The sequence below is a fragment of the Kogia breviceps genome, chromosome 17 (genome assembly GCF_026419965.1).
Source record: "Kogia breviceps isolate mKogBre1 chromosome 17, mKogBre1 haplotype 1, whole genome shotgun sequence".
Taxonomy (NCBI): Eukaryota; Metazoa; Chordata; class Mammalia; order Artiodactyla; family Physeteridae; genus Kogia; species Kogia breviceps.
The window spans coordinates 49,256,883-49,270,774 of NC_081326.1; positions in this window are offsets into that span (position 1 = coordinate 49,256,883).

Sequence of the window (13,892 nt, forward strand, 5' to 3'; positions counted from 1 at the left end):
TTTTGTGTGTGTCCAGATTCTACCAGTAACTGGCACGCTGAGATGCTCAAAATATGTGCACTGCGTTAATTCATGAATCATAGACACATGAGGGCAAAAGGAATCTTACATTCAACCACTGTCCCAATTAGATTCCCAATTTGATTTCCCTCTAAAATATACCGAGACCTGGTCACCCAGTTTCTGCAGTCACTGGGAGTTGTTCTTTATCACTGGTGTTTACAGACTATGCCAAGTGGCTTTTTTCCTGTCTTTTATAATGAGAAAGAAATACTGAACCTAGAAAAGTCTGGGGAAAATTCTAGGATATGTGAACAGAGGTAGAAAGAAATGACCACTTTGCAAGGCAGAAGTCATATAAGCAGGTTAGAAAAAGGGACTGAACTATTCACCTCCTATAGCACCCATTCAAAACAGAGGGTCAATAGCTACAGCTGTTTCAGTTTTGCCAGTTTTGTCCTCCAGATTAGACACGTGCCTTCCATTTACTTTAATGGGAGCCATATGTGTGCAGTTGATGGCGGTACTTATTGCTAAGGAAGCGAAGTACTGAGTTCCTGCCACCCACCCACATCTGCAGCTTTATAAGCCGCAAGAAAATGAAAAACAAACACGCTGCTGGCATACTAGGAAACCGTGGTGGAGGTTTGACAAAACCAACCAGGAAGAAAAAGAGAATTGGAGTGTGGAGACTGTGCTAGTGGGACACTGGAACATCAGAAAAGGTCAGGTCTTAAATTCACAACCCTTGGGTTACTTCGCTCCTCATCGCTGGGGTCTTTCTTTGGATGAAGTGTTATGGCGGATATTTCTGACGCTCTCGGACCTGGGAATGAAACACAAAACTCGTGGGTAATAAAGATAGCTTTCAGTTCAGTTTTTGAACAAATGCTTGTTTGAGTTCCCAGAAGTTGTTAGCTAGGACATGGCCACCCTTCCCATAGTACCAGGTTTGAGCGGTTTTTTTTTTTAAAAAAAAACTCTTTTCATAAGTACAGTCAAGGATATTCAGTGCATCATTCTTCATGCTGTCTCTAAATTGGGTAGAGGTCAGTGGTCAGCAATAGTGGACTTGAAAAATAAATGATAAAACCTTTATACAAGGAAATTTGTAGAAGTTAGAGAGGGTTAAGCTCGTAGGCACTGGTATGAAACTCTTCCCAAGACATTGCTAACTGAAAAAAGAAAAGCTGCAGAAAAATATATGTGTGGACTTTTGTTCAATAGACCGAGGATTCTCTGGAAACACAATTCCCTTAAAAGCTTAGTAGGTTTGGGCTCTGTTTGCAGCCAGTCAATTTCGGTAAAAACAAAGCTAGTTGTCTTGTCAAGTCAGTGCCTCTGAATTGAGATTAGAGTGAGTTCTGTCCATCTGACCAGAGATCAGCTTAATACTCTCCAGTTTGGCCTCTGTCTCAAGATAGGTCAGAAGTCCCATCTTCTCTTTCCCTTGTCCCTAACCCGAAGTCCAATGACTGGCTCTTTTCCTTGGGGTTGATTGTCTCCTTTTAAAATAGGAAGTTCACAGGTTTTAAGAAGCCTGAGGGAGAAGGCCGTTGATTCCTCTTGCTGTCTAATCTCCTGCTCCACATTTATCTTCAATTCCAACGTTATCCTGGGGCTTAGTATCTCTAACCCTGCAAGTAAAATACGAGCAGAATTTAAAGCTTCTCCAAATTACTTGTATGTAGAAAGGGTCTTTCTTAGCAAGGTTTTATTTTCCCTCTGTTTCCAGAAGGGCAAGTGTGCATAGGAGTTCTTTGTAAAAGAATTTTTTTTCTTGCTGGACCTTAGTGAAGGCGGCAAGCAGTAACAGATACATCCCTACATTCTAGAGTTTTTCTGCAAAATTCCCGAATATTCCAGCCTTCTTAGACATGTTCTCTATATCCCCAGGTGCAACAGGTAAATCACCTTGTACCAAACATTTCCAACTTCTTAGCTAGTTAGGCCAGAGGTCTCCTTACTGCCATCTAGCCTATCACAGCTTGGCCAATTCCCCATTATGGACTCTTATTCATAATACTATTCCCCATTTCCAAGCACTGGTTTCTGTATTGCATATAACTTTCAGTGTCAAGTGACAGAAACCTAACTCAATATACTTTAAAATAGTTTCTCTTTCGTTTGTGAAACAGGGTAGTTTTTCTTGAAGCGCAGCTGGATTCCATCAAAAGTTTAGGTTTGGGGGCTTCCCTGGTGGCGCAGTGGTTGGGAGTGCGCCTGCCGATGCGGGGGACGCGGGTTCGTGCCCCGGTCCGGGAAGATCCCACATGCCGCGGAGCGGCTGGGCCCGTGAGCCATGGCCGCTTCTCCTGCGCGTCCGGAGCCTGTGCTCCGCAAGGGGAGAGGCCATGGCAGTGAGAGCCCCGCGTACTGAAGAAAAAAAAAAAAAAAAGCTTAGGTTTGGGATTAACCTACTTGAGCAATGCTGTCACACCCAGGTGCACCTATTTTCCACCCCGTCCTTGTTGGTTTCATTCTCAGGCTTCTGTGCTCACTTAGGGCAATTAGAGATGTATCTCTAAGGCTGGTATCCTCAGAAGAAAGAGAAAGTCTCTGTCTAACAGCATAAGCAGTCTTGAACTTGTCCCGTTGCCTCTAACTGGCCTGGCTGACCTGTGCTCACCCTGGACAGACAGGTCACTGTGGATCATAGGTGATGGCCAGCTCTCGCACTCAGCCTTGGAGACAGGTTTGCTCAGCTACATTTGAAACACTTTCAAGAAAGGAGGTGATTTCCTGAGAAACAGTGCTTTTATTACTAGAGTAAGAAATTATGGATACCGGGCATAAAACATAAAAGGTAACAACGACAGAGATATTATAGAGACAGAAAGCTATTTGTAGGAGGAAAGAGTGGATTTGGAGAAGGAGAGAGACATGGAAAATCCTTAGTAGGCTGAGTTTTTGAAAGGCAGGGTGTTTCTGAAAGAGCAGGGAGGAGGTATTAGAGACATTTGCTATGCTGTGATGTGGGATTTGGGGAAGATGGTGTTTTTAAGCTTACTTTGCTGTGTTTTATGCTATATAATTTCTTCTCTCTCACTTTTCAAGAAATACAAGTAAAGACTTATACCCCTTTTCAAGGCCTTTTGGAGATATATTTGTGCTGGCTTATGCATACAACACTAGGCCAGTTCTGGTCTAGAGGGCACCCAGATTTGTTTGGGTTACATAAGATACTCAGAAACAATTGCTAAATATTTAGGGAGAGTGACTAGACGTTAATAATCTTGAGTACAGAATTTCTACTTTCAAGCAACAGACAATTTTTCTAAGCGCTCTCCTTTTTCTAATGGTCTTCCATTTTTTCTTAACTGGTCAATTTCCTTTTAATAGGGACTTAGGGCCATTTGCAGTACTACCTGTAGCAAGAGTTGAAGGTGAACAGTAAGGGTGGTCAGCCCTACAGTATGAGAAGGCATTCAGAAACATTGATTCTGAAACCAATAAGGATTAATTGTCTGTGAACATAATAGAAAGCAGAAATTCACTTAGCTGCACATGAGAATCATGAGGGAGCTCTTAAAAATACCAATGCCGTGTTCCCACACCTGATCGTTTGCTATAACTGTTCTGGGGCAGGCTTGGCATCAGCATTTTTAAAGGCCCTTTAGGTGATTCGAATGTGCTGCTAGACTTGAACCATTGCTGCAGAGGTTAGGGCTTAATCAGGCTTGCTGATTAGTGTCATCGTCACATGAACTGCCTTTGTTGAACACAGACCTTCTATCCAACACGCTCCCGTTAAGCATTCCCATATCGTAGTAACCTAAATAATGAGCTAACTGTAATGCTTCTCTCAGGAAGTAACGACAGTGTCAAGTAAGCTCTCTGGGTTGGGCACAAGGAGCCAGGAGTTGGCCTGCAGAGCGCCTGAACCCGACAAAGCACTTCATGACCACATTGCTACGTTGCACTTGTAATTGAGAGCAGAGCTGACCCAGAGTTAAAGGCCGGTAAGTAAATAGCAAAAACCTGCAGCAAAGGCCTCTGAGATCTATGGAGCCAATCAAATATTCAGGCCATGATCTGACAGCAAAGCTGTTTTGACTTTCTGTGCCTGTAGAAAGGAGGACCAGGCCACTTAGTTCGTATTTAGCATACGTGGCAACTCTAACTCCCATGTAGGAGAGCTGCCACGGACTTAGGGAGAAATAGTTGATGAGTTAGAGCTCGGGTGTTTCACTTCCTTTCACCTCACCTGTCCCCCTGCCCTGCCCAGAAAAGTCTTTTTAGGCAAATATACGATGACTTTTAATCCTTTTCCTTGTTAAAATTGAAGGAGATCGTACTCTTCCTAAGATCTGTTTCAGGTTATCTGTTACTGTGTAACAAACCACCCTCCAATAGTGGTTTGTTAGAACAATCTCTTATTATCTCTGATAGTGCTGAGAGTTGACTAGGCTCAGCTAGGGGGTTCCCACTTGGCGTCTCTCATGGGATTGCAGTCCCTCCGTGGCTGGGTCTGGGTGGTCTCTAAGGCCTCCAGACTCACAGGTCTGCTGCCTGGGCTGAGAGGCTCCCACAGCTGGGGCTCCTCGGGCATCTTTCTCTGGGTCTATGTGCCCTTTCCATGTGCTGTCTCCATCATGGTAGTCTTAAGGTAGCAGCACTTCTTACACGGTGACTCAAGGCTCCAAATACACTTGTCTCAAAAGAGATTGCCAGGCGGCTTCCTTCTTGGTGGCTCTCTTTCTCTTAGAGCATGTGCTTCTAGGGAGGCCAGCTGCCATATTGTGTGCAGACCTTTGGAGAAGACCATGGGGTGAGTAACCGAGGGCTGTGGGCAACAGTCCCATGAGTGACCTGGGAAGTCGATCCACCAGCCCAGCTACGACTTCAGATGACTGCAGCCCCAACTGATAGCTTGACTGCAGCCTCCTGAGAGACCCTGAGCCAGATGCCCCCAGCTAAGCCTCCCTCAGATTCCTGACACTGTGAGATAATACATTTTTGTTGTTTTAAGATACTGCATTTGGGTTAACTTGTTATGCAGCAGTAGATAACACATACAACCTCTTTTCTGCTCTTTGCTAATCTTCTGTCTGCCCAGTAGGCACTCAGTTGCTGTGGAATGAATAAATGAATGAGGAATGAATAAATACATGGTTTTGGGCTCTCAAGATAGTCCATTGTTCCTCATAGCACACGCTTGCTTTTGTTATGGAAACTTTAGAGATCTATATTGATTGTCTCCACTTCCCACAGAGCTGAAAATTGCCAAAGGCCGTTACTTAATCTCCATCCAATAAGTCAGTGATATATACACATAAACACACATACACGAACACACACAGCCTATGTATGTATGTACATATACATACATGTATATATGCATAGACACATACATACATACACTGGGCTGCCATATATTTTTCATGTCAGAAAGGCTTCCCTTTTCTAATAAAATAAATTAGATGGTGTGTTGGTCTATCACATCCAGAAGTTATTTAAGTCCTAGCGTAAGTATGGTATAACCCTATACAAACTTTTCTTTTTTTCTGACAAGTTATATTCTTGGCTGTTTTGTTGTTTGTAGTGTTTATTTCTGCCTATTTACTTCTCACCTCTTTAAGTCAATTTAATTGGTATCTGGGAGTTATAAAAATATTTTAAAGTAGACTGATTTTTACTACCCAACCATTGGGTTATGATTTTGAATTCTCCCTTAGAGGATATATATATATATATATATAAAACATCTGAAAGTAATTTTTGTGCCAGTCGACTCTGTTAAAGGTATTTGCTTTGGATCTGTAGTGCCCCAATTATACTTTCTATTCTTTATGTAGAAACATGCTAATAATTCAGTGAAACCTAAGTCAAACCGGAAAAAGTGGCTTGCTCAAGATTTCTTTTTGGTAACAAGAGGTAAAAAGATGAGTGAAGACATTCTAGGTAATGTTTCTAGATCCTTCTCACCTGCTGTAAATCTCACCCCGGACTGTCCTTATGGGGGGCCCTTTTTCCCTAGCTCCGTCAGCGTTCACTCCTGGCCACTCTTGCTCCCTCACTTGTCCCTGTCGCAGAAGAGTGACTTAGCTGATGTGACTTTGGTTGAGGAGCTGAGCACACGTGACTCAATCCCTTTCTCTTTCTTGGCTCAGGAGAGCCTAACGGCTGGTCTGCTCTTGGTCACATGGTGAGGTTGGCCTGTGCTGTCTGTGACTTGATGGGTGCAGCAAGTACTGTGGGTGCCTCATCTCTCTCCTCCCAGCCTTCACCTCTACAGGCGTTACCAATGCCTGTTCTTTCTTAGTGTGTCTTCCTGGCCACAGGAACGTGCTTGGCCCATGCACAGGACAAGCTGGAAGTGTGCTAGAGTTGATGTCCTTAGAGGCAGCTCTCCAACAAGGAAGGAGTGGGAGTTGATGAATAAAGAGCTAGTTTCAGAGACACTGGGGTGAGACAGCTCTCAGAGGTGTGTTCTCTGCTTTCTCCCAGAGTTGGGTAAATCTGTTCAGGGTGCATTATTAGGGACCGCTGCTGCTTCCCACCGGAGTCACATTCTCCAGTGGCTCATGTGAAGCTGACATCTGTAGTCTCATTTGCCCGACTTTATCTCGCTTAGTTCAGAACTCAGGAGGGTAAATGGATAATATCATTAAGGCTCCTTCTCAAATCCCCATAACTTGTACTTTTCCACGTCTCCTAGTTTCTTCACATTAAAATTTAGAAATATAAAATTAAGGCTTATAAGCAAACATCGAGTGAATTTGGCTCACAACCCACTCTGTTCCTGCCAAGGACATGGATAAAAAAATGTGTATTTTGATATATGATAAATATATAACTTCTATTTTGTTTACAATGGTATAGTCTCATGACAAGTTTAATATCTTTAGCTAGATTTTGACAAAAATTTCCTTAGTTGCAGTATTGAATGTTTTAATTTTTTTTTCTGCTGGATAACTGCATTTGTCTCTTTATTCTACCTTTATATGGTGATTTTCTCTGGAAACTGAAAACATTTTTAAGAGCATATGGCTCTTTATTTTTATTTTCTCTTAGAGCTGAGTCAGAAAAAAAATTTACAAGTGGGGAACTTGATGCTGAGAAGTTAACCCAATGTGCAAACTTGGGTTAATTGTTTAGCCTCCATCTCCTCATCTATAAAATGGGCATGGAATTATTTTACCCACAACACAGGATTGCTGTTAATATCAAATGCAAGTGAAATTGTTGTCTTATAAGCATGAAGTGGTATAAAAATATTGGTTTTTATTTCTTCTTTGATTTTGAGGCAAAAAGGGGTAGCTAATTCTCAAGGATATGGCTAATTTGAAAGCCCACGCGAGGCCCCCGCAAGAACCCATTGACCTCGAAGTAGAAAAATATGAAATTTTCTGGGAGGTGCCAGTCTTTTCGAAGCATGGTAATTTTCAGGGCCCATTGAGGTGAGGGGGAGCTGACGATTTTCACTTGATTCTTTGTGGCAGAGGCAATTCCCTAAATAGGCAGAACCTTCTCTAAAATTGCCAGTAAGAATCTGAGCGAGGTTATTTGCGTGGGGAGAGTGGAAAAGCCAGTTAAAATTCCTTGGAATTAATCAAAAGCTGTGATCCTGCAACAGCTGCCCATTTCACGTAATGCTTGTGCTGATACCAGGTGGGAATGCCTCTGATGGCCAAGTTTATTAAAATAATTTTGCTATTTGCTGTGTATCTGATCAATAGGAAGCACTGTTTCTTCCTCTCCCAATGTGACATTGGTTAACTAAGACAGACATTCTCTGGAATCATGAGAAAAATTGGGAGTTCATTTATTATGGTGTTCATTAACAAACTTTTTTGATAATTTTTTGTGAGTTTCTATATTTGATATTTCCTTTATTATCATTACTTTTCACTATTACTATTAAAACATGTCCAGAATGTTATCTCCTAGTGTAAATTTAGGCAAGTTATTTTTTTGAAAACACCCAAACTTGATTTTATTTTCTAGCTTTCACTGACCCCTGGTGGCTTCTCCTGCTATGTGGGAAGGAAAACCGTGCTAGGTTGTACTTTGGCTGGACAGCAAGCAGCCAGGTGACTTCTGTATAATGTATTTGGATTTCAGAGAATCTTCCATTTCTCAGTCAAACTGTATATCCTCTCTAGAGCCCCCTGCCATGACCATCTACCTTCCGTATCATGTTTCCGGTGCTGGATTTCCTTTGTTTGCTGAGGATTTTCATTATTAGAATTTTTAGTTTTGCTGAGGTTAAATTTACTTCCTACTTTATATGGCTATTAATCTTCTCTCCTCCCATATTTCTTCTGTTTTTTTTCTTTAATAGAATCTTGCTCTTGTTATTTGGGAGACAAATAGAGACCAGATGACCCATAAGATGTGTTGGATATTCTAGACTGTATTGAATCTGCCTCTTCAACTGCAGAATTTGTTTGTGTGTGTTTAGGGAGAGGAGGAGTTAGAACTGAAGAGTTCAGTGTTCACTCTCTCTTTTCCTTTGCCCTGGGGTCATAAAGAAACTATCCTGGAAAGTGAAACTGAGCTGATTTAGAAATGGCCCATTTTAAACCTGTTGGCATTCTAGGATACCAAATAATTGCCTGTCCTCTCCTCTAAGTGCTAATAGATATAAAACTGATTCAGGGAAAACAAATGATTTTTAAATCAAGAACTAATAATTCCAAAGCCGTGGGCTCCTTGGTTGGAAATTAAGGCAAAATTCCTACTGCCTCCATCTAAATCTAGACCTTGAACTGGCCTTGGAGAGAGTTGGGTCTGCAAAGCAGACAGTGAGTTGACTCTATGAGCTTTGTGCAGGATCTTGGGCTGCCTTACAGCCAGGAGAGCAAGGAGAAGAGAAAGATTTCCATGTTGGTCCACTTGGGAGGCACCAAGACTCTAGTAGCCTTGGAATAGTGATGTTTCACACTGATGCAGTCCAAAATGAACACTCAGACATGGTTCACAGGTGCCCCACAATAATTTTTTTCTACATAAAAAGTTCACAATTATTACTGTCTCTGTTTAAATTCCATTCCAGCAGTATGGAATGGTTGACCCATAGGGTAGAAATAGTAGAAATAACAGACAAGAAACTGTATGACTAATGACTCACTTAGATGCATCAGAAATTGGTATTAGTTTGGTCTCCCTTTAAAAACTTTCATGGTCAAGCAGAATCTTCAGAGTTGGTTTTTGGACACATACCCGCAGGATGCTGGCCTCCTGAATAAAGCAAACTTTTTGTTCCTATGGAAAAAAAAAAAGGGGTGTTAGCTTGCAAAGTGCAGGGGGTGGGGAGATTAATGAAAATTTAGTCACTAATTAGGTAATAGAATTCTTGTACGTAAATAGAATTGACCTAATAGGCACTAAAAAAGTGCTATTTGGAAATTCAAGGAGAATCTGTTTCCTACAGAAGCACGCTTACTACTAAAATTAGTGTGACATCACAAACTTCCCATATGCTCGGTACTGGCTAGGTATTTGCTGTGGGAGCTTCTCAGTCAATTTCCCCTTTAAAGGGTATATTAGTGTTCTCCAGAAAAGCATTGATATAGATCAATAGGATCTATATCCATATCTTCAGATATATATGAGGAGGTTTGTTTTAGGAATTGACTCATGATCATGGAGGCTAAATCCCACAATCTGCCATCTGCAAGTTGGAGACTCAGGAAAGCCAGTGGTATAATTCAGTCCAAGTCTAAAGGCCTGATGACACTTAGCGTATAATTATTTTTTTCTCTTTTCATGAGAAACAAATAGGATTAACAAACTGTGCTCATTGTTTATTATTCTTAAACAAGTCACTATAAAATGCATTCTACATATCACACAAGGGGAGAAAGCATGTGGATCTCGTAAACATTTCTGAGATAAAGTTGTCCACAATTCTGCATGTTGTTTAATGATTCTATAACAGGTTAGAAAGAGATTTGCCCCTTTATGACTCAAAAGAAGTAAAAGAGTTGTGATTCGATAGCACAGTTTGAGGTCCACGTTGCACCAGAAGGACGTAACACCCCCTCACCTTTTGCAGCCATCACTTGGTAAAGGCCATGAGGTTTGGCTGTGGATTTGTACACATACCCTAGGAATCTTGGATCACTCGGGTGGGGAGACGCACACCCTGCTCAGAGCAGGGGAAGAGCTGGTGTTTCCTGGGTGCTGCTTGGCACCACATTTTGTCAGACCAAAAGGGACAGTAAAGCTTTCTTGGCTGGTCTAATTGTCCTAAGCTTCCATCTCATTGTGATTAAAACAGTGCAAAGTCAAGTCCTGCCTAGAATGGGGAGGTGTCACTAATTTCATAAAGCTCCTAAGATCTTTGGCAAAAAAATTTGACGGGTACTAAAACAGTGCTGGAGAGACATTCTTGGCAAACGCCTTGTTCCTATGAAAGCCCAATGTCTGTCTTTCTGTTGAGCTGATATAATACCATGAAGGCAGAAACCGTGTCTTACCCATCCTAGAATCCTCAGCAACTGACACACCAGAAGACACACAACTAATGAGATAAATGGGCAAAAGTGAGGGTTCTGTGGGGAAACAGTGGGAGATGAGTCTAGAAGGTTAGAGTCACTATGGGCAATTCATGAAGGGTCTTGAATGAACCCTGGTGAGTGTGTGGTTGATTTTAAAAAGAAAAAAAGTATTTTTTAGTTGCACATTTGAATCTGAAGCTCTAATACCTTAAAATCCAGGAAAGGCACATAATTGGAGAACTATGATCACGTGGCCTCTGTGTGAGATTTATGAACTCATCTATCTCAGATAGGATAGTGTTTAACTCATCTCGAAGAGTGAAGAGTTAAGAATGGATTTTACCAAGTCTCTCAATGTCAGGTGTTCATGGGAGCTTTGGGCCAGGGCTGGATCATAGAGAATTCCTGTCTGCATTCTTGGAGTGCCCGAAGTGCCAACTGTCTGTGGTTTTGATTAAAGATAGATCTATATGCCTTACATGCCAGACTTGCAGGCTGCGGAATTGACTTCCTGCCATGAAATGTTAGCAGCCCTGGCTTTTGTGCTTAGACACAGGGATCATCCCACAGCTGGGAGGAAGCTTCAGGGCTGCCTGGGAGCAGGGGAAATATTTTGGTTAAAATAGCCTAGGCCTTCAATCCACTAACTGTTGAGGGAGGCATTCGTATCCTTTTGTAAAAAGCATCCTAAGAGACCTATTAAAACCTTGTTAGGGACGGCCACCAGTCTGGCTACTTTTGGCTTACAGTTTAAGAAGGAGATTGGAAAAATTATGTGCTAGGAAAGGACTTTAGCACCCTGGCTTCTGGGGACAGAGAGGGAGACAATTTAATCAAGTCTATTTAATGAAACTGTCAATAAAAGAGGATTTCTGATAGATGTTTAGATGTCATATCAGGCCTCCATTTCAAAGAGTGTTACAGGAACTTTAGAACTTCTTCAGATCAATTTACCAGGTTGCTTAAAACTCTTCAGTGGTTCTTTATTGATTCTAGAGTAATGTCCAAACTCTTTTATATGATGTTCAAAACTTTTCAAAATTTGGTTCCAAAGTTTCTTTTTGGTGTCTTCATGCAACTCCTCCCATCTGCTTGTTCCCCATCCTGCAGACACTTGATAGAATTTCACACCTGTCTAGCTACTTCTACCAGGTTCTCTAAAATAACCTGCATTTTTTTATTGTGGTAAAATATATACAACATAAAACTTACTGTTTTTACCAATTTAACGTGTAAAATTCAGTGCATGAAGTACATTCATAATATTGTGCAACTGTCGTTACTATCTAGTTCTAGAACTGTTTTTATCGCTGCGAAAAGAAACCCGTACCCATTAAGTGGTCACTTCCATGTTCCCCCACCCTGCCGCCCTACCCTTGGCATCTGCTGACCTGCTTTCTGTCTTTATGGATTTACCTATTCTGGATATTTTATACAAATAGAATCATAGAATAAGTGGTCTTAGGTGTCTGGTCTCTTTCACTTTGCATAATTTTTTCAAGATTTATCTATGTTGTAGCAAGTATTGATATTTCATTCCTTTTTATAGCTAAATAATATCCCATTGTATGGATTTCTCTCATTTTGCTTATCCATTCATCCATTGTGGACATTTGGGTTATTTCTACCTTTTGGCTATTGTGAATAGATCTGCTGTGAACATTTGCATACAAATTTTCTTTTGTATAATATATACACACACACACATGCACACCTAGGAGTGAAATTGCTAGGTCATGTAGTAGTTCAAGGTTTAAATTATTGAGGAGCCACCAAACTTTTCCACAGTGGTTGTACCATTTTACATTTCGACCAGCAATGTATGAGGGTTACAGTTTCTCTACATCCTCATCAATAGTTATTTGCCATTTTTTATTATGGCCATCCTAGCAGGTATGAAGTGGTATCTCGTTGTTTTTTTTTGTTTTTGTTTTATTTTTGGCTGCATTGGGTCTTCGTTGCTGCACGCAGACCCTCTAGTTGTGGTAAGCAAGGGCTACTCTTCATTGCTGTGTGCAGGCTTCTCATTGCAGTGGCTTCTCTTGTAGCAGAGCACGGGCTCTAGGAGCACAGACTTCAGCAGTTGTGGCACGCGGGCTCAGTAGTTGTGGCACATGGGCTCAGTAGTTGTGGCTCGCGGGCTCTAGAGCGCAGGCTCAGTAGTTGTGGCACATGGGCTTATTTGCTCTGCGGCATGTGGGATCTTCCTGGACCAGGGCTCAAACCCATGTCCCCTGCATTGGCAGACAGATTCTCAACCACTGATGCCCTTGGAACCTATTACCAAATTGCCCTCTATAACAGTTGTACCTTTTCACTTTCTCTGTTGAAGTGTAAGAGAGTGCCTTTTTTTCAACAGCATCACCACTACCAGGTTATCTAATTTAGTAACTTTTAAAGTTTTTCTTGAATATGACCCAAGAGTAAGGAAAAAAAATATGTTGTGACTTAGAACACATACATTCATACACACATAATAAATGCATATACATAAACACATATATTTAATGAAAACAAAAATCACACAAAATAATGCTAACCCTTACTGTATAAAATGCATTTGATTTTTTTTTTTTTTTTTTTTGTGGTACGCGGGCCTCTTACTGTCGTGGCCTCTCCCGTTGCGGAGCACAGGCTCCGGACGCGCAGGCTCAGCGGCCATGGCTCACGGACCCAGCCGCTCCGCGGCACGTGGGATCTTCCCGGACCGGGGCACGAACACGCGTCCCCTGCATCGGCAGGCGGACTCTCAACCACTGCGCCACCAGGGAAGCCCAAATGCATTTGATTTTTTAAAAAATTTTTATTTATTTTTGGCTGTGTTTGGTCTTCGTTGCTGCATGCAGGCTTTCTCTAGTTGCGGCGAGTGGGGGCTACTCTTCGTTGCGGTGCACGGGCTTCTCATTGTGGTGGCTTCTCTTGTGGAGCACGGGCACTAGGCATGTGGGCTTCAGTAGTTGTGGCACATGGGCTCAGTAGTTGTGGCTTGTGGGCTCTAGACCGCAGGCTCAGCAGTTGTGGTGCACAGGCCCAGTTGCTCTGTGGCATGTGGGATCTTCCTGGACCAGGGCTCGAACCCGTGTCCCCTGCATTGGCAGGTGGATTCTTAACCACTGCGCCACCAGGGAAGTCCCTGTATTTGATTTTTGTATCCTGTTTCATTAAAAAATGCTCGCTGAGACCCACCAAGTAGATTTCATAAATGGCTGGAAGAAATGGTAAAATTTTAGGGTAAAATAAATATGACCTAAAAAGCATCTTATCAGCCAGAGCAAAAGTCCATAACGAGATGAAGTTTAATACCAGTATTGTGAGGCTCCTCAACTGGATGAACGCCAACATCAACACCACCTGTGTCCAGGTTTTCCATCCATCCGGTGCTTATCCTGCCGTCACTTGCTAAAAATCTTTTGAACTTTAAGATGTTCTTAATGGTTTCCATTC